At 35.8% G+C, this 23,054-nt stretch overlaps 1 protein-coding gene and 1 long non-coding RNA gene across 3 annotated transcripts in view; one reads left to right on the top strand and one right to left on the bottom strand.

The window, feature by feature from the left end:
• Positions 1-22,779, bottom strand: part of LOC107192078 (fructose-bisphosphate aldolase-like) — a 30,989-nt gene extending 8,210 nt beyond the window's left edge. The window contains exon 1 of one of the 2 annotated variants that reach the window (XM_015581271.1): positions 22,694-22,779. The gene's annotated coding sequence lies outside the window, so the exon portion shown is untranslated. Of the gene's footprint in view, positions 1-3,032; positions 3,269-22,693 lie in introns of those variants that run through there. The other variant, XM_015581272.1, reaches the window with a different exon arrangement.
• Positions 19,523-20,524, top strand: LOC107192079. Its single transcript, XR_001516288.1, has 3 exons — positions 19,523-19,547; positions 19,627-19,683; positions 20,261-20,524. It is a non-coding gene; the product is annotated as an uncharacterized LOC107192079 (long non-coding RNA).
• Positions 22,780-23,054: the final 275 nt, after the last annotated feature.

Raw genomic sequence — 23,054 nt, 5'->3', positions numbered from 1 at the left:
GTGATTCGTGATTTTTAGTGATCGTTTCTGATTGGTGGAGAAACATAACAGTTCTTTACACGCGATACATAGCCTGTATATTTTATATTAACGACATCGAAACAACAATTCGAGTTATATCGTATAAAGTGAACGAATAATTAGAAACAATGAAGAATAATGAATAAATTAATGATTATACATTATAATCTACATGTTACCTAGCAAATCGTTCTTTTAGAATTTCTTGTTTTTTCTACTGATTTTTAAGACATAAATAGTAATGTGTAATTCATCGTAAAATCATATTGAATACGTTTTTCTGTTTAAAGATCAAAGACTTACAATCGCAGTGAGCTAATTCACTCAAGATAAAAAAATCGCAATCACGGTCGTGAATGAAGTTAAATCACGACCGTGATCGTGATTCGGCGATCACTGTGATAAATCACCGTTAATGATTGTGCACGCCATCTCTAATAGCGACACATACATACATTATTCGCTAGCAAGGAATGGAATACTGAAATAGTACGGGGGCTTCTGACATCCCCACAGCATGGTACAAAAAATTACATTTATTCTTATATCTCGTCTGCGTTAATACGATGCAATAGATGCTAATTTATTGCGAAGTAACAAGTCGGAGTATTGTTGTATAATCTGGTCACCCTATCACAAGTTCCACATCACTTCTTTAGAGTGTCCAGCATAAATTTGTGCGTTTACTAGCTTATCGTGCTGGTAATTCTCTCCCAATGAAGTGCCACAACTATGATGACATCTAGTTTCAGTTTAATTTAACAATTTTGGTAAACAGATGAAAACTGCCGGACATTCTTTTCGTGAATGGGTTGTTCTTTAGCTCGTGAATGGTTCGGAGATTGTTGAATTACTAAATTTTGATGTACCATCTCGAAGTACTCGTTATCACAGCCTATTTTATGTGAAATCTCACCATACTCGATATGGTCAATTTGGTTGTTTCGACCATGCTTTAAGGTTGGCCAACGATTTTTGTAACTCTGTCAACATGTTTAGTGACTCTCCACCAGCATTACAGAATTCGTGTCTTTGCATTATCAATAATTAATATTACTGTATCGTTTATTTTCATTTTTATGTACGTCCTCCTCTTGTTATGGTAACTTTGTACTAAAGGGTATTTATCCCGTTAATAAATAAATAAATCAATAAATAAATTACGCGGGTAAGGAGAATAAAACGGAAGCGAACGAAAACGTCCCTTTCTAAACGGTGTATCATGATAGTAACTCTTTAACGACATTTTCACGATTCGTAGACAAAGAAACAGGGCACGAAAGAAGGCCGGTCACGGAATCATCACGACCCGGTCAATATGCTGAAAAATGGAGAGAGTCGCAAACCTCACGGCCAGGGAAATTAAAATCGATAAAACCGTAGAGAACGATCTGCACGACGGCTAACCTTGCCTTTGTCGAGCATTTTCGTGTCGAATGAAAAGCCCGTTTCGACAGTGGCTATAAGCGTAACCATCGGCGCAATGTCGTTTTCGGCGTACAATAACGACAATAACAGGCTTCCCTCGTGTGTCACGTCGATGGTAATTGTGACAACAAGAACAACAATATGTTAAACTGATCAAGTGGCGGTAATGGGGCTGCAATTGTAATGGGCCAAAGATATGGCAAAGTTTGAATGGCGTATCTACAAAACAATAACTATGTCGAGTTTTGGAGCATGAACGTTTCAGAAGTGTTATAGTGCTGCATCGAACCGTTAACCGTTCAGAATGAACAAATAATTTTAACACCACAGTTTGATATTTTAAATATATAATCCGCATTTACTTGACATGCACCGTTAAAAGCGGGAAAAAGTGACATTCTATAATGGCTATAATGGCTTGGACACGAGCCCAATAGCCGCTATGTTTTTGCAAACTCCTACGAGATAGAAAGAAACATACGTTATTTCACTTGTACCTATATTATAAATCTATAAAGATTTAGAATATCTTTAAAACTAGAACAAGTATTATGGTATTATTCGAAGTATTTCAATACTATGAAAGATATTAATCTAAAATTGTTTTCGCCACAAAAATCTAAAAACATTGCAACAACATAAAAACATCTATTGCAGAAAATTGTCTAAAGGTTTATACTGCTTAGATTAAGAATGTTTAATAAGAAAGATAAAACTTATACACAGAAGGTTTATGACAGTAAATCAATGACTATGCATAATGCTTTTAAATAAATAAATAAATAAAACGTTATAAAAATTCTTTTTAATAAAGCAATTTATCCCAAGCAAACTAGAATACCTTTGATTACTATGATATCAAAATGATGTTAACAAGACATTAAAATGACGTGACTCCGAAGTTCATTTGTGTTACCTTGACATGATCATGATCTTAATATTTTCGTTTACTTTACGTTGCAGTAGAGAGTTTATTTATAATAGTAAATTAAGGTCAACAGGTATAAGATATTAATTATTGCACCAAGATAATAAAATTGTATTTTAGAACCGTAATTATAGATAACAAGAGTTGTTCTTCTTTCATTTTTCATTTTACTTATTTATTTTACTTTATGTACGTAGTTTTATTTAATTATTGTAAACAAATAATACAAGCGTAATAATTATATGAAAAATACATTGGTAAGTTAATAGTATGATTATATAAAATAAAGTTTTGTGAATATACATATCTTATCTTCATTACTATCCAATTTTGCATTTTACGATAAATAGATATTATAAAAAGTTAGAATTATACGGCAGAAGATCTTTTTTTCCAAGTTTCAAATATTTACTTTCTGAAAATTGTGTTACAATTAAGATTAGTAGAATCATTAGATTTAAAGATCAACGGGAATGGCAACGATATGGCGAACCAATCAAACGTGACTGTCTCGTGTCGAGACGGTCCAGACTCTTACGGCGTCTCTAGCTGTCAGTCACCTAGCGCATGCAACGAGACATGTCCGCGAATGGGTCTGAGACTTAGAAAAACAGATCGAACAATCGTGTATGTACCCCAACTATTGCTCTCTTACCTTTCCCAAGAACGATCCAGTGCATCCCTGTGACCGTAAACAAACTTCGGACCTTGCGACCACGTTTACGACACACGTATGTACAATGAATAATATAAATATAACGTCGATAATAAGAATAATAACGTGAGTAAACAGATTCGTTTGGTGTTGCTAAATTCCGCTAAATATCGGTCGTGAAACCAATTGCAAATTTACACATTACGGCGAATAACCAAGTTGTATGTCTTATAAACACCGACAATACCGATAACAGTGAGATTATAAAGAGATAAAGAACAAAAAAACAGAAGTAAACCGCCGACGATGATGCGACAGAAAACGTAGCTCGGCTGCCGTTGGTCTTTTTCGGGTCCAGCCGAAAGGACCCTGACAGCCTTTCGACTACATTTTTGCGACTCGTCGTACAGAAATCGGCGCCTGGGTGTGGGAGGCGGAGGATGGGGTGGTGGAAGGAAAGGTCGGAGAGGAAACGTGTTCCGTATGAGCACGAGATGACGACTGGCTTTATCCGTCCAGTTTGCCCCGTCCAAGAGGCGGCAGGGGTACCTGGCTGCAGTGCAGTGTCGAAACTGCAAAACAGGGGGTAGTTGCTTCACATGCACACACACCATCCACTCTACACAGACAGAGACACGCGTACAATCTCTCTCACTCGCTCTTCCCCTTCCTCTTTGCTTTCGCCGCTATCCTTCCTCTCCACACAGTCTCTTCTTTCCCCATGTATCACTGTATCTTTCCTTTACCCGCCTTCATTCGGAATATCTCCTTTCTCTTATCGCTCGCCGCCACTGATCCTCCCGCTACAATCGTTGTCTCTCATCTACTCCCGTGATTCTCTATCTCTCTCTTCTTACAATCTCAACTGCTCTCTCTTTCTACTTTTCGGTTTCTCTTTCACCCCAACGGCATATCCCTCCTCGTCTATCCCCTACCTAGATACCCCTGTTCCTCTCCCTCCCTCTTTCTATGTCACACCCACCACACCGTCTATATCCTTGTTCATCTCGTGGCTTTTCGCTCATACAGCACGGAACAAGGGACTGGGCTAGCCGCAATGCAGCACGCGCAGACGTTCTCGAGGCTACGCCTGTATTATACCCCTGCGCACCCTGAATCCGTGACCTGAGACATCGGCAGCAACGCCATCCAAGATATAGGGGGTGACCGGGGCTAGTTGTTACACGGGGTTGGTTTGTCGTATTTCGTATAATTTCGTTACTAAATGTCAGACAGATTCATTACAAGGAACAAAATGTACTGTCGTTTTCATAAATAACTGTTTTGGTACACGAATTGTCATTTTGTATTATTTTCTATTGACAATATTAAGAAATGTTTCAGATAAAAGTTGAATGGTGTCATCGGGGGGCACACTTTCTGATGGTACTTCTTTCTATATGGACGCGTAGAGTTATATGAAGATCAACATGGTTTTTCCTTTAATGGAACCGTATATTTTTTAATACACTATTTAATGCTACTCGTTATTCCCTACATAAAGGACTAAGTCACTTATGAGGAATTAGTGCATTATGAAGCATACGATTCCATTTAAAGAAAAAACAAAGCTGACCTTCATACGACCTCTACGTGTTCATGTGGAAAAAAAACACCGTTAGTGATTTTGCATGACATCTCTACCAATCATTGTCACCCAAATATTAAACTAAAAAACTTAACAAATCGTTGAAGTATGATCGATATTATTTCTTATGATCTGTATATTATCTAAAACATTATAAATATTACAATTATACCTAGTCTCTTTTCTTTAGTACCTTGTTTTCCGTTTCGCTGGTAAGTAAATCGTCATTTTTACTCTTCCAATCAACTAAAAATTTTTAACTATTTTACAAAAATTAATGGAAAAAGGAAATTAAGTGCTGCTCTTTCTATCGTACGAATTACAGTTTTAATTGCATGCAGAATTTTCTTTATGTGTAACTTTACAACGTTTATTTGTTATTTTAAGTAAAACAGTCTAGGATGACAGTAATTCAGTAGGAGGCAATACATGGGTCTTTTAGCCTATGCGTTGAAAAGAAAATAATATTGCTCATCTGGGCCTTGTTACTTGAATATTTTCGATACGGTACGAAAACGATAATTTTCACCGACTAATGTTCTACTTTCTTCTTCTTCGACATTAATTTCTAATGTTTTCGGTCGCCTCGTCAATAAGCTTTGACACAATATCGTCGTGTGTGACCCTTGTTGGCCGTTTATAGTCCCCTGAGCAACTTTTTATTACCACGCGATTTCGTCAAAATGATGCGAAACTGCATTTCGACGGATCGATCGCCGATTCAACGAACTTTGCGATCAAGCGATCGGTTCCATGGACCCTCCCCCCGCTGTGAAGTAATGATGGGCGGTATTTATCGACATTTGGCTATCGATATATCGCTATTTTTTATGACACAAACCAAGAGCCGTGCCGCTTAACAATTGCGCTATTAAAGCCGTGTCGGAGCGCGAATGTGTGTTGGAGTTGCCAGATAGGGCGATCTATCGCAATTTGGGCTACTTTTGTACTAAAATTTCGATGAAGTTCTGAAGAAATTGCAAGTAGAAAATTGGGCGATTTCGAATTTAGTATATCTCTATTTTTTAATATTTCAAAATCTAATTCTAATACTTTACAATACTTTCCTAAATTATATTACATGTGTTTTTATACGTATAATTCATTATATATATAAGTCTATTCTCTGAATGTATCATACCAAAAAAAATACTTCAATGTACTGTAATCTAGCGTTAACAACACCTCCGAGCTTTTTTTGACAACACTACTACGACTTTATCGACTTCACACAGCTGTATATGCGAAAATCTTACGAAAAATCTGCTAACACTAGTGTGTATGGTTCCTTGCGTCATCGACAACGAGAACCGGTCCATAGGCTTACACGCGCCGACACGACTTTTATAGCGCGGTTGTTTAGAGCGACACGGTCTTTGGTTGGCATAGCGAGAGAATCACCCTGTATGTTAACACTTCTTAATATTTTCGGTTCTTCGGCAAAGGTGAATTCATTCTCGTTTATAAAAAAAAAGACATAAATTGGTTTTAATAATTACAATACTTTCATATAAAAACGAATTAAAAATCGAATAAATTAGTCAAATATTCTTCAACAGTTTACAATTTGTATTTATACAATTTTATATAATACTAAATATTTCGACGTAAAACAAATATTTAGGACAAAAAATCTAAGCGTACATGGATCTACTTTTATTAGTTTATTGTACCTATAACAATACTTTCGTTTAAAAATTGTTTTAAAAAGTTTAAATTAATCAATTTGTACTTAGAATATACAACATACATTAAAATTTACAACCATAAACACGTAACTGTAACAGCTTCCTCCAATTTACTTTATCTTCGCTATGCTATATTCAACAATAGCAACTGACGTTCGAATCCTCAAGATATTTCCGCGAGAAGAGAACACATTTCAAGATACTAGTTGGGAACATTCTGAGAATAAGTACTTTAGATAGATGTCGCTGATACACTTTTAAACATTTTTATAGAGTGCTTTGTTAAAGCCAATCATAAAAACTATTTATTATTCTATCTTTTCTATCAATACAGAGATATTTCTAGTAAAACCAGAGACCAGAGGTGTCTATTCAAACCCGGAAGCTCGAGGCCAAAACCAGGGAGGTGGCAACACTGGTAACTACCCCTGCGGAGCAATTTATGTGTGTCTGTGAATATCTGTGAAACAGAGCAAGTATTAGACTCTGCCCTCAACCAAGTCGCTCTGCCTTCGTTTGTTCTTTCTAACAAAAGTGTGGCTGTTACGTGTCCACCACCACGTCGTTGCTCACGTTCTCGATATGTTCCGTGCGATACATTGTGGAAACATTGCCGATGAAAATTTACATCTACGTACCTGCAGTTTACTGTAATCTAACGGAAGCAGCTCGTGTAAACCGGACAGACGGTGGTAGTGTTGTTTTGCTAATTTAGCAGCTCTTTGGACTGTAGCGTATGGGATATTGATCTCTTTTGACAAACGCCTCAATGAGGTTGAGGGCTCTGCTACTAATCTTTCTCCAACTACGCGTACCGTATCCGGTGACATTTTTCTGCCACCAGCGTGAATGTTCAGAACACTTCCGGTAGTCTCAAATTTCTTTATTAAATTAGCAATGCACTGTTTCGAGGGGACTTCGTTGTACTTTCTCTCAAACAGTTGCAGACAGTCCACTATTGAGCGTGTTTGATAATAACACCTTACAATATACAAACGCTGTTCTACCGTATACATATTTAAAAAATAATAAACAACAATAACAAGAACACAAAGAATAATGAAAACACCAACAAGAAGAACAACACCAGAGAGGACAGCACGGTAAAACGTGATGCGCGATCCTCTCGCTGCAGGACTGAAAAGGCATCGGGGGGTAGCTAGCGGTTCTTGAACGCCCCGCTGAGCACCCTATGTGTGTGACAGAGAGACAGAGCGAGAACCGACAACAAAGCATGCAGCATGGCCTTTCCAGTACAGCACCGAGAGAATCGCACTGTATACGGTGTATTCAAAAGGTTACGGAACTGATGTTGCTGTGATCGTACTAGTGGCGCCATCTCTGTTAGGACGATGTAATTACTTGCAAGGATAGATCACAGCTGTAGGGTCGTCGATCGTAATCAAACTTTTTCTGGTAAATCATGGGCATAAACATATATGTACACTCATGAGCAAACTCGGGTTCCACTAGGGGAAAAAATAACGTAGGGAATAGGTCTCTTACCACTTGGTAAATTTATTCCAGGTAGTGAAATAAATGTTAAATCGAATGTTAATTTGGCATACATTTCAATAATTCGAAATACCAAGTGGTAGGAGGCCTTTCCCTTACATTACTTTTTCCTCTAGCGGAAGCCGAGTTTGTTCGTGAGGGTACATATACTAATTTTTATAAATGTGGTACTTATGTATATATTTTGTGGACACTCGGAATAGTTTGGTGTTGTGATGCATTATATTTGAAATATTTACTGTGGTTTCGAGAAAATATAGGTGTGAAGCATGATAAACCATCTTTGAACTAAATTGAAGCATTTAAAAATTGATAGAGATATGTATAAGTTAATAGCAACCTGAAAAAGACAAAATTATTTATACAAAGCCAAAAGGTTAAGTGATCGTGTAGAAAAGAGGTTAGACTACAAGTGCATGTATCTGAAAATATTAAATAATGTATATCTGACTGAATACTGATGTATGTTAATTTACATAAAATGTGTTTATAACTTTCAGATTGTAAAAATTGAGATTCCAAATTATCATCATTTATTATGACTTTCATTATTGCATCCATATGAATAAATGAGGTCATCACTGCTTCAGTGGGAACAGAAAAACCCCCACTATGAAAGTGATTAAAATATACACTAAAAACCAAATAAGACCATAACTGCGAAATGACGAATTTCGGTCTTGTTTGCGCATATTCCTCTCGGTTACCTTAGTTACCAACGTCTTAAATAGTTGAGCATCATTATGCCTCGTGTAGCATCATACATCGAGTGACTGTGAAGTACAAATGTACCAATTCATAAGTATTCATGTCTTGAGAAATACTTCATTATGTCACCCAGTGTATGACAAATTCTATCGTCCCTGTTACAGAAAGCGAGAAAGTGGGGGAACCAGGGGTTCGAGAGACCTGTCCTGCTCATTCGAGATGCGCGAAACAGTTATGCTCTTATTTGGCGTTTAGTGTACATTGCCTATAGTTTTACCTTTATCCTCCACTTAAAATTATTGACATTCAAAATTAATTTAGAAAACTTGTTTCTTCTGCTGTTATCTTTCACATTACTTGTATTGCTCACAATGTCCTACCAATTGCGAAATATTTCTATAAAATTAGCAGTATCGGTATAATTGAAAATTTGCATAGCTGCTATTGTGAAAATATATTGCTGATGGAATATATTATCCATGAGAAAAACCTTTTATCTGTCAAAATTATTTCAATTTAGTGATTTATAGTTAATTTATAAACTTTCTAAGCAATTGAATGTTTTTCGAAATTGTAAATCGAACGTAAATCATTAAACTCAGTTATTCTAGTTCGTTCGTATAAAAATCAGAGACAATGAAAGTTTTACTTCTCTTTCTAATGGGGCTGTTGGCGGGGGATTCTTCTATGGCTGTAGTGGAGACATTCCTTCTCCTCATCGCCCTCTTGTCGCTTTCTCCCCTTCCTCTGCTATGTGTGAGCAAGAGAGGAGTTACTCCAGCGCTACTTCTGTCCTTCGATCTATCTTCATCCGTACCATGCATAGCCATATATGTATAATAGAATGCGCGGCCTTATGGTAGGGATGTAGCAAGACCGAAGGACAGAAGTAGTGCTGGAGTAATTCTTCTCTTGCTTGCACATCACAAAAGAGGGATGGGAGAAATCAAAACGTATCTAACAATATATCACACTATAATCTTGAAATGACCTTGGGCTGAAAATTTCGCATCTAACTGGTTGAGGTGGAAGCTCACAGAAAATTAATTGCAGAAATAAAATAAACGCCATAATCGCATTATTTATTATTTTAGTGTAACATAACATAACACCATGCCACTTTTTTCTGATAATGTAAAAATTTTCAAAAATATTCTCGTACTTGATCTAACTACTATCAATTGAAATTCAATTGCTAAACTGAGAACCAAGAAGTTGAGTATTAAAGGAGAATTTCTTCCTATGCCGAGTAAACATTGTAGCAGACTGCTTAAGGCGTTTTTTTACTAATAACCCTGTCAGCCAAACCTGCTCTAAACAAATATTACTAGATTCTGTCGTAGACCTGATGTGCAAATTTGCTACAAATTTGCTAGAGGGTCTGCTGCATCAGTACTGTCAGTAAACTAGCAGCAGTATTACAACAGGCTTAGTGACGAGAGTTACTCTTTTTCTGCTGCGAATCTGACGTTACGGTATACAGCAGAGCTACTCTGTTTCTCCTGCGAATCGACTACAGACAATGTCATACAACCATGACGGCAGTTGACAGTCAGAATGCAGCGACAGATATATATGAATCTGACATACTGCCTGATCTATGATATCAGATGACGTGCATCTGACGTCAGTTTGCTTATAGGGTAATTTCTTATCTCTGAAGCCAGACAAGCATTTTTCGGATACAATACAGAGAGCTGGACACGCATTCGTTTTACGTGTGAATAAGTGCATTGAGTTTGGGGGACAACACTTTGAACATACACTAAAATAATAAATAATGCGATTATGGCGATTATTTTGTTTCTGTAATTCATTTTCTGTGAGCTTCCACCTCAACCAGTTACGTGCGAAATTTTTAGCCCGAGGTCATTTCAAGGTCATAGTGTGATACATTGTTGGATACGTTTTGATCTCCTCTTTGTAATGGCAAACAAAAAAATTGGGCATTCCATTTACAAAAACGTTACCATAAGAGAAATTTCAGAAGATATTACCTTGAGATGACCTTCACTACCATAGCCTAATTTCTCCCCTAAAATATACTAACTTTCTCCGGAACCATTTTTTTGTACTATGACAAGTAAGAGAATAATTAAGGGTGGCAGAGTTAGGTGGGACACCCTGTATATGCTATGCATTACTCGTTGCACACGTGCACGCATCTCACTATCGGTTGCCATCTGTAACCAAAGTTCTGATCCAATTGGTGGATCGACCAAACTGCCACGAGTTCTGCGTGCCTATTAGCACATGTTGAAGTAGCGTTTCCAGGAAAAACACTGCTACTTTAACATGAGTCTACAGTATGTTCACTTACGAGCAAACTCGGCTTCCACTAGGGGAAAAAGTGACGTAGGAAAGGACCTTCTGCTATTTGGTATTGAGAATTATTGAAATATATTTATGTCAAATTAACATTCGATTTAACATTTATTTTAGAACTTGAAATCAATTTTCCAAGTGGTAGGAGGCCCTTCTCTTACGCCACGTTTTCCTCTAATAGAAGCCGAGTTTGCTCGTAAGGATTCAATAATAGCAACTGACGCCTGAATTCTCAGGATATTTCTGTGAGAAGAACAGCTGTTTCGAGATGCCAGTTGAAAATGTTACGAGAAAAAGTACTTTAGATAGAGGTCGATGTATGATACACTTTTAGAAGTTTTTATAGAGTGTTTTGTTAAAGTAAATCATAAACATTTTTTTATTATTTCATCTTTTCTATCAATTCAGAGATATTCCTAGTAACACTGGAGCCCGGTGGTTTGTCTTCAAACCCAGAATCTCTAGGCCAAAAACCAGACAGGTGGCACCACTGGTAGCTACCCCTGCGAAGCAGCCTTTGTCTGTTCGATGTGGACATCTATGAGACAGAGCGAACATTCCCACCGAAGTCGTTCTGCCTCCACTTGTTCCTTCTAACAGAAGTGTGGCTGGTATATACGTGACTACAGTGACTACCCCCACGTCTTTGTTCACGTTCTTGATATGTTCGGTGCGATACATAGTGGAAAAATTGACAATGAACATTTATATCTACGTACCTGTAGTGTTAAATGTTTGCTGTAATCTATCGGAAGCAGCTCATGCACAGCGGACACACGGTACAAGTGCAGTTTTGCTAATTTTGCAGCTCTTTGGACTGTAGTGTATGGGATATTGATCTCCTGTGACAAGCGCCTCAATGAAGTTGAGGGCTCTACTAATAATCTTTCTCCAACTACGCGTACCGTGTCCGGTGACATTTTTCTGCCACCTGCATGAATGTTTAGAACACTTCCGGTAGACTCAAATTTCTTGATCAAATTGTAAATGCACGTTTTTGAAGGGATTTCGTCGTACTTTCTCTCAAACATTTTCAGACAGTCCACTATCGAGAATGTTTGGTAGTAACACCTTACAATAAACAAACGCTGTTCTACCGTATACATATTTTAAAAATAACAAATAACAAGAACACCAACAACAAGAAGACCAGGAGAGACTGCACTGTACAACGTAATGCGCGGTCCTCTCGCTGCAATACTGGAAAGGCATTGGGGATAGCTAGCAGCTGTGAAACGCACCGCTGAGCAGCATATGTGTGTGACAGAAACAGAGCGAGAACCGATGACATAACCGGCAACATGGCCTTTCCAGCACAGCAGCGAGAGGATCGCATTGTTAAAAAGTTGCGGGACTGATTTGTTATTAACGTACATGTGGCGCCATCTCTGTTAGGATGTTGCAATTACTTACAAGGATAGATCACAGCTGTAGGGTCGTCGATTGTAAACAAACTTTTTCTGGTGAATCTTGAGCAAAAGTAAGCAGATCCATATGTCCGAACATTTTTTCCACTACACATATCATTTGCAAATGTATTTAACATTTAATTTTCTGATGTCCAGATACAGGATGAGTCGGAAATCATACAAGTGGCAAGGGGGTCGATTTTACGTGAAAAAAATAAAAAATTTTTATATAAAATTTTTTCATGCGAGTCTTCATTTTTGAGAAAATCAAATTCGAAGAGTGATGCGCGTGCATCCGGTGGTAGTGCTTTAGCGAACGCGGACCCCGACTGATTTTACAACTACACTCTGCAGTGGATCGAACGCCTATTGGTGAAACCACAGTCAGATATACATAACTGCGGTTTCATAAATGGCGTTCGTTCCACTGCAAAATGTCTAAATAGTTGTAAAATCAGTCGGGGTTCACGTTTGCTAAAGCACTCTATATATATATTATCTCACTATATTATAACATGCATATTCCTTATGCAACAACAAATCGAAAAGGCCTTTATCGTTTTGTAATCTAAACTTCCATTTCTGAGACATTAGCAGTTAAACGAACAACTGGCAGAGACCAGTGATCTGGGCCGTGTGCTTCTTGACTGGGTCTGCACGTAAGTGTGGCCCACCACTCAGCTGATTAGAGTTCGTTGAACTGAATATTTCGCAAACGGAGCTCCAAATTGCCAAAACAATAAAAGACTTTTCGATTTATATTTGCATGAGGAATATGTTGCGAATTGTCCCATCTTTTTGGGACGCCCTATATATACGATTTGGCCGCTGGCGTGTTACATTAAGCCAGGGATGCACAGACCGCGGCCCGCCGTTAATTTGCTGGCGACCCGCCTCACCATGTGTTATTTTAATTTTGAATAAGTCACATGATAGGTGATGTTTACAAATTGCAACATGCGCACAACAAAGTAGTTGTGGTGCCATGCGTGGAACGCGAACCGGTCACGGATGGCCGTTACCATTCAGTCGTCAATGCACGTGTCATCCGCTTTGTTTTACGTTGCCTCTTATTTGTTAGTGTGTTTGAATTGTTGGAGATAAAGATAAATAACTGCTGTTAAAGTATTTCAGTCACTCGTGTAAGTATCTACTGTCTATCTACTTACGATGATCGGTTAATAATAATGTTAGCAAATTTTATGATTCGTTTATTTGTCATACGAGTAGTTTGTTTTTGTAGGTGTTATTGCTACGATTAATTATCATCCCTTGAAAAAAAGGTAAAATAAATTCTATAATGGATAAAGCGGGACCAAGTAGGAAACGCAAAGTACAGGATGAAAAGCGGCAGTTTCAGGATAGTTGGACTGAAAAATATTTTTTTATGCAGTCGGTTAATAATATCGTCTGCTTGATTTGCAAAAGTACTGTAGCCGTCCCAAAAGAATACAATATAAGAAGACACTATGAAAATCTGTATTCTACATTTTCAAAACTACCAGAAGAATTACGTAATCAAAAACTTTCATCTTTGAAATGAGAATTAACATGTCAGTAAGCAACGTTTATATTAAAGAATGCGTGATTTAGTTTCGTATTTGCCGCGCTTTTGTTCGTCATGTATATTGGCAGCGAGACGCCGGAACACGTTTCTTTTCGTTTTCGTTACTCGGTGGCGTCACTTCCTGCTTCTTCCTTTTTTCTCTGTTCGTCGCGTGTACACCGTGTCATGTACAATTAAGTGTTTCCTTCGTTATTGTGTCTTATGTCTTATATAGTTGTATAATCAAGTCATATCAGTTTGTATTGTGTGTTGCAGTCGTATATGAATAAACATACATCAATGCTTTCTCCATATTTTCTATTTCAGGGTTTCTTGTGTACGATGAACACTGTAAACTTGATAAGGTTCCAGAGGTCACACTACTCCTAATGTTTTCTTTCCTTTTCCTGACTGTTCGGACAGTGGATTCATTAATTATTTCATATTCCTTAGCAATCGCTGTAGGTTTTTCTCCGTCTTCAAGTCGGTTCAAAATTTTCATTTTCATGTCCAAAAACATTGACTTTCTCTTCTTACGTGTGATTGAAAGTGTTAAAATGATTGGGTTAAAACTAAAAAATATAAATTATAAATCTAAACAGTTTAGTAACAATGTGTGGAGCGGACCCCCATTAATTTTACAAATGGACATTTCGCGACTGACTGAAGGTCCATTAATGAAATCGCAGTCAGTATACATACGGCCCTAACTGCAGTTTCATCAGTACTAGACAGTTTCGACCTGTAATCCAGATTTTCAATGTTTTCGCGTATTACGAATCAGTGATAAGGTAATTTACGTAACTGTATATAATTATCAACTTTTAAGTTTGCATGCCTCGATAAACTTGTTTACCAAAGAGACGCATGTAGAATGCGTTCAAAATACTCGACCAGATTCCACGATGGAAAGTACCGCTTGCGTAACACTATCATCCTATCAATTTCAATTCACTGATTAGTCAAAGAAAATAATTTAATTCTTTATCGTTTTACAGACTTGTGATTAACGATACACATTACCACCAGTACAAAAATGCTTGTAAACTATTCACTCAAAAGATTTGCAAAACTTATCAATGTTATACATTTCGTAGAGACCTATTTCGGAGAAAGACCAGTAAATTTCCTCTCAAAAGGAATTTTACAGATTCTTCATTCAAAAATGCTTATACGTATGTAAAGCTGCATCAATACAAAATTTCCCTGATTCTTTAAATATTTGTATGCAACTTTGTAAAGTAGTCTAGTGATTATTATCATTTACAGCAGCACGTTTAAACCAGAATAAATATTTGGCTTTTGTTGCAAGATAATGCTTCTGTTTACGTGTTGACAAATTTTTCAGTTAACTACCACTGTATTGTGCTGTAAACTTTTCTTGTTCCCTAAACTCAGGATGTCTTTAAAGTTTAAAGTGATCTTGTTTTAAACCTCTATAGAAGATTCAAGGTTTTCGTTTGCTTAACAGCGTAGCACATGAACGTATTGTCCCAGCACCAAAAAATTCACATTTCCAGATATAATTTGAGTATGAATGCGTCGTCCATTCATCTATAACTTCTCAACATCAATATTTCTCATCATCGCCACAATAGCCACGCGATTCTTGACCAGAACGTTGTGGTCGTATTGATCGTACATTGATCACTCTCGTTTTATCTTAATTTCAGACTCTTGTGCACCTAATATCTTCTTTTTTTATTATTATTTTCATCTTAACTCACAATGAGAGTATCCCAGGTGTCCGCCTGCGATTGCTTTGGTTTTCAGATATGTTTTGGATGACCGAAGAATAAGAGATACGTATTTTTTTATATCGGCCCGTTTTCATATTTAGGGGATGAAACCACCCTTTAAAGTTTCGATCCAGAAGTATTATCTCGAAAACCAGAGACACAAAGACTATCATTGGGCGAGTTTCGTGGTTTTTTATATACAATAATATGGTGCTAACAAATTGTCGAAAATACAATTTTTCTACTGGTAGCGCGCACAACTTGTGCTCTACATGCACACTGTGTATACGACCGTGCGCGTGCGCTCCATCAGCATGCGTTTTTGTACGGACGCATCGATTGCAGTGCTGTGTAGCTAGCGAAAAATTCATGAAACTTTTGGTCTTCATTAAGGGATCACCCCCACCACGGGAGTGTACACCCACGAGCAAACTCGGCTTCCACTAGGGGAAGAAATAACGTAGAGAAGGTTCGATTGCAGTGCTGTGTAGCTAGCGAAAAATTCATGAAACTTTTGGTCTTCATTAAGGGATCAACAAAAGGATCAAGCAAACTCGGCTTCCACTAGGGGAAGAAATAACGTAGAGAGGGCCTCCCCCCCTTGGTAAATTTATTTCGAAATTTCCAAAACCACATGGTAGAAGGCCCTTTTCCTACGCTACTTTTTCCCCTAGCGGAAGCCGAGTATGCTCGCGAGGGTACATCCACGAGCAAAGTCGGCTTCCATTGGGGGAAAAGCAGCGTAGGGGAGGGCCCCCCACCACTTGACCACAGAAGTCACTAAACTTATGCCAGACTTACATGAAAGAACCACATTCAGTTTAACATTTATTTCAGTACTCGATAAGCGACCAAATTTTGTTTTGTAACATGTTTTAAAATTGGTTATTTATAATTAAAGGTACAAATTCCAGAAAACACACAGGAAGGAATCAGTGACCACTATACTGAAGTAGGATAAACCAGCCAGTAATTGACCGCATACCAGTGAATGACCATTAGGCAAAGAAATGTAAATTATAAATGTAAAAATGATTAAATGTTTATAAATGGAGTGTAGTTGCACTTTTAATATCCCATATTTTTAGTTTAGCATATGAAGCAAACATTAATAAGTACACTTCTTACTAAAAATATTCCAGAAATGTAGACCGCCGTTGTTTATTCAAAAATCACCAAATTTTTAGTAAGACAGTAAAAACGCAATCTCGAAAATGATGAACTATAATAATATTTATTATTTTTATTTATAAACCAAAAGACACTGAGAAGAAAAACTAATTAATTATTCAAATTAATTTTATATACAGTAAAAATAATTATAAGTATTTATTTTTTTAAACTTTATATCAGTCATTCTTTGGTATTGAAAATGGAAGCGTTTTGCCAGTAAATGACCAACTGGTCAAATATTGGTAGGTTAAAAATTTGTTACAACCAGTAAATGACTGAAGCCTGCTGAGCACGTTTTTGGACACGTTTTGATAAAATCTATAGATACAAAAAATGAAAACAAAGAAGACATCTAAAAAGAATCCAATAAAAAAAGCGAAACGAAAATATCAAAGGTTTTAATACACAGAACAAAGTCTAAAGGAAGCTGTGGAAAAAGTTAGAACAAAAGTCTTAAGTACAAATAAAGCTTCAGTACAATATAAAATACCCAAAGGAACATTAATAAACAAATTACACAATGAAAATGAATCTATAATAAGAAGACTGGTCCCACCACCTGTATTAACCCCTACAGAAGAAAATAGAATTAAACGATGGATAATCGATAAGGCTAGCATTGGATACTCTATGCATCCTAATACCGTTAAAACAGCAATCAAAAATGTTATAATTCTAGACAAAGCTCCACGTCCCAACTGTTTTAAACATAATATGCCTGTAGAAAAGTGGTTTAGATTATTTCTAAAGAGGCATCCAGAAATAGGTCTGAGAAACATAGAAGTGTTACCTAAAAGTAGAGCTGCCGTTACTGAAGAAAATATTAGACAATGGTTTGCAGGTGTCACAGTTTACTTAGAAAATGAAAATGCTTCTGATATTTTAAATGACCCTTCTCGCATCTATAACATGGATAAGACAGCAGTACAATTATGTCCCAAGATTGGAAAAGTATTAGGACCAAAGAAAGAAAGAAATATGTATGTTATTTCACCAGGGCAAGAAAAAGAAAGTATTACAGTTCTTTGCAATTATAGTGCTAATGGAAGAGAAATTTGTCAAATACAGTTTATCCATATAAAAGATTTCCTCCTAAGGAAATAGCAGCATCTGTACCTAATGGATATATAATTGAACATAGCCCAAGAGGCTGGATGACCACTGAAACTTTTATAAACAACTTGTACATAACATGTTTCATAAACAACTTGTTAATGATAGTATTAAATTTCCAGTTTTTTTATTGTTTGATGGACACAAATCTCACATAAGTTTAGAGTTGCATGATTTCTGTGTGGCTAATTGTATCTAGTTGTATGATCTCTATCCGAATGCAACTCATATAATGCAACCCTGTGATATAGGAATTTCCAGACCACTCCAAAAGTGTTGGCAGAAACAAGTTACCGAACATGCTCAAGTATCAAATAAGTCAATAACTAAAGCAAATTTTGCATCAATCTTCAATGATGCTTATATTCAAGCTTGTGATCCAGAAATTATTAAAAAATCTTTTGAGATAAAATAGATCATTCTAAGTACATATCAAATAGATGCAAATTAATGAATCAAAGTGATTCCTTGGCAGTAGTCAATGAAAATATACTGTCGTGACTGTAGTGACAAAAATGTCACATTAGATGTTGTAATAGATTTTTCATTCCGGAAAATATAAAGTGATATAAAATAATATCACAGTTCCGGTCATAAATGTACGTAATCTCATAGCTGAAAAATAAGCTTTATTGCAGGAAATATATTTATAGCTCTAATATTTTTTCTTTACATTTGATACTGCTTGCTAGTTTATGGCTAATAATTTTTAAACGTATATTGTAAACTTACGTGTCACATAAAAACTGTACTATGGAATTGTATTATCTTTTTAATAGAATACTGATAATAATTTGCTGTACAATTATAGTATTATCAATTTTTAGTTAGTAAGTAAGGAACGATTAGTAGTTGCATTATCGAAATGTCGATAATTATGGTTGCCACTTTTTCCATTTTCATTGATTACTTCCAGTTTCAATTTTTTATTTTCGATTAGTAACGGCTTCTTATAGTATTTCCATAACACTTTTAATCGTATTTACGAAATCATAACTAAACAATTTACGTAGTCTCGCAAATTTCAACTATCGCAATGCATTTTAGTAATAATTGTGTTTACAGTCTTCTGTTAGTGTATAGTTATATGCTCTATTATTCTTATGACACGATAAAATGGAAACATTTTTGGCGGTTAAACTTTGCAGTACCGGACTAAAAATTATTGACTTTTTTTATATCTCCTGGTAATATTTAACAAGTGGAATCTAAAAATGCAAGTTCTTAAGTTATGCGTATGTAAAACCAAGTATTTTTAGCGTACTATACAGGTTAATTTAACGCCATATTGGTTTTAATCTTAAATTTGTCCAATCAGTGGTGTCACTACCTGTAAGGAGATGCACGTGGGTCATCAAAAAAATTACTCAGAATCAGTATTTTGCTTTGAGTAAATGTTTTCTTTTTTCGTAAACAGGCTCTAACCAACTCAGAATCAGTACTTTACTTTTAATAAATAGTTTTTCCCGTAAATAGGCTCTATCCAAGTCATCAGTATTTCGCTTTGAATAATTGTTTTTTTCCCCTTAAACAGGCTCTAACCAACAAAGAACCAGTATTTCGCTTTGAATAAGTGATTCTTTTTTGCAAACACATTTGAATGATCCCGCCAAAATGGCCACCACCGCATACATCTCCTTACAAGCAGTGACACCACTGATTGGATGAATTTCGATAGAAACCAATATGGCGTTAAACTATAACCTGTAAAGTACGCTAAAAATACTTGGTATTACATACGCATAACTTTTGAACTGGTGGATCCCTAAAGTTAAAATGTACATTTTCAGATTCTACTTGTTGAATACTACCAGGAGGCATAAAAAAAGTCAATAATTTTTGGTCCGGTAAAGTAAAGTTCAGTCTTTTTGGCAATAAAACAATATGCTCTAACCTTAAAATTCAATCCGATTATTATCTGTGACTTAATTTACAAAAATGTTATGTAATGTACCCTCACGAGTAAACTCTGCTTTCGGCAGGAGAAAAAGCGGCGCAGGGATAAGGGCCTCCTACCACTTTGTAAATTTATTTAAAGTACTGAAATAAATATTCAAGTCAATGTTAATTTGGCATACATTTCAGTAACTCCCGAAATTAAGTGTTAGGAGGCCCTTCTCTTACACCACTTTTTCTCCTAGTGGAAGCCGACTTTGTTCATGGGTGTACATGTTTGGTAAACTTCATTGTGGAAATCTATTAAACTGTGGAAGAAGTCTGTTACAGTAATAGACATAACTATTTATTTTAGTTTACTTGTATCTTTAAATACATACATTAATAACTGCAGTACATGAAAATTACATTGTTTACTTTCAAATACTATACAGAGGACTTACAAAGTCTCAATTCATTTTAGTGAAAAACATTAATAATTTCAAAACAAGTTTTATTACAGTAATAATGGATCCTTTATGTTTACAGAAAAAAACAGTGTTTAACAACAATTACTTGGATATGTTACAACAGTTTTTGCCGCCCCGATTTAATCAATGATGGAATTTTTAACACTGTTGTGTTTCAACACGATGGAGTACCTCCCCCCCTTTTGTAAATATCGTTCGCGATTATTTAAATCAAGCCGTTTCAGACAGATGGATAAGCCGAGGATAACAAATACTTCGCAAAGCTCGTTCACTGGACTGTACGTCGCTGGATTTTTTCGCTTGAGAGTTCATCAAATTTAAGGTGTACTAAACTCAGGTGAATGACCTTTAAAACCTGAAAATCGGAATCAAACTGCAGTAGGAATTATTACACCGAACATGTTGCGAACAGTTTTCCGATCTACCTTGGAATGTTAGCAGCAGTGGTTTGAAATGCGAGCAGGTCATGTTGAACTGTATTACTTTACTTTTACAAACTACGTTTTTTACTTTCATAAAAGGTGTTTTGAAATTATCAATGATTCTTACTGAAATCTAGAGAGACTTTATGATTACCCACTATAGCGAGACAATCTAAAATACATAACAAGAGTTAATAAAAAAATTATTTGAAGAAAATCATTTATTACAATGATTGGTATATTGAAGACATGTGATTAATAATAAATAATTATGTTAAAACATTTATAGAATAATTTGACAAATCATTTTGTTGCAACATCACGTAAAAACAAATTATAGCTATGTAGAGTGAAAGTCGTTCAACTACTAGATAAATTGGCTATATAATTGTATACGTATGAATATGTATATGCACATATAATGAAATAGGAATGCAATTATTTATATAATATACTATGATATTCAACATAACGCCTTAGTAAAATATATATATGTAAACGCAACACTCGTATACAAATCCGACATGAAATGAAAATGAAAATGAAAAAAGAGAAGGCGTCAAACGTGCACATAAAGCTTGGAGTTGAAATCTGACGGTGGATATGTGATAAGAAGTAGTAGAAAAAACTGTCATATGTGTATTCGAGTACATTTATGTGCGTAGATTGCAGATGCATCCCGATCAACCATATGCGTGTGTACCGTTCCATATTTTTGACGACACACGTGACACTTTCCCCCGGTAAAATGATCCCAGGTACATAAGTAGTTGCATAGCATAACGGTCCATATGGGCGATTGCGTAAGTTCTCGCTACGATTGAACCATGCTTGCAAACGGCCGATCTAATTCGATCTAATTTACAAGTACCACCGATTACACTATCGATTGTTGTAATTGCAATGCCGAATTTAGACTGCTGACATTGAAGAAATTAGTTGAAAACAGATGTCGAAAAATCAGGCGCAGTATACATAAGAAAGACATATGGTTTCAGGAATGAATTACATCAAAGTATAAATCGGGAATTCAAATTATAGACGTAATTCATTGTAACGTTTGAATTTAAAGAGCTAAAAAGAGGAAATTACCCTTATGATTACGTTGCACTAAACCATATATTCATTGAACCATTTAGTAACTAACGTTTCTTTTTCTACAGTTTTATTTATTGACTCACTGGAAAAATTTACTTTCGGTGTTACAGTGAATGTTTTTATTGTAGGACAGAAAAACATTATAGGTTAGAAGTTATATTTGATAACTTATTAGGAAATAACCTATATCATAATAACATCCAAAATAATTGCAGATATAATTATGAAAAGAATAGTAAATACACACTTATTTTAAGACATTAGCAATCAATTGTATTTAACAAATTCGAATTATTTCATTTTGAGACATATGTCAATGTATCACCCGATAGAAGAATTATTAAACAGAACTTCATTTTGCCAATGCTAATTTAAATGTAACACATTTTAACGATTAATAAATTTACCCATTCGGTTATTTTTCAGTATCTAAACAATAAATTACTTCAAATAATGAATATTTTCATTTAAAAAGAAATTGAGATAAATTCAGAATAATTTAGAATTTAATGTCGACGAAAACGAATTCAACTTAACTATCGGGAAGTTATATGTTGACATACGATCTATTGTAAATGTTCAATTTATAACTGTTAAGTCCGTCGGTCGTAAACTGATTAAATATAACGTCAAAATGAATTTGACCTTCATAAAAACGTATGATACTTTACATACGAAAGAAAAACGTGTCCTTTTTCATAATTTTGCATTTATATATTATTATTTTGAAGGTAATATTGTCAAACAATGTTGCTGTAAAGTTACACTATTTAAAGACACGGGGAAAACGAATGGGTATCGTTCAAATGTCAGTCAAGGTCGAATCTCATTGTAGGTCAAATATTTATGATTACATTTTCCTTTGATTTTGCAGCACAGAAGAACGCATCTAGTTTATAAAAACACGTGACACTTTTCGTTTCAATCTTGAGCGAACTATTCATTCAAATACATGTAGAAATATAACTTACCTAATATCGATGAGTCTTGACTCGAAACCCGTATCAAACTACGACGTACTATTCACTGGTTGGAAAGCGACTGAGGTAAGTCCTAGGCTGTTTGTCGGTTTCAAAGTCTGAGCCAGAATGGGATTGGCGCAAGCGCACTCTTCGTTTGTTGTGGAGGTTCTCAACTTTACCCTTGTGTTCTTTACTCCAATCAAGCGATGTAGACTCGTCATTAACAAAACTAAGAATAAGCACCAGGAGTATTTGAAAAATGAAAGTCTACAAACAATTGAGAATACTTTTTCCAAAACATTTAGTACGCAGAATGAATTTTAAACATTGTGCTTGATTTATTTTTATAATTAGATCGATTCGGTACTCA

The sequence above is a fragment of the Dufourea novaeangliae genome, unplaced genomic scaffold (assembly GCF_001272555.1).
Source record: "Dufourea novaeangliae isolate 0120121106 unplaced genomic scaffold, ASM127255v1 scaffold305, whole genome shotgun sequence".
NCBI classification, from domain to species: domain Eukaryota; kingdom Metazoa; phylum Arthropoda; class Insecta; order Hymenoptera; family Halictidae; genus Dufourea; species Dufourea novaeangliae.
Note: the sequence above shows the minus strand (reverse complement) of the source record. Positions and strands in the feature narration are given on the sequence as shown.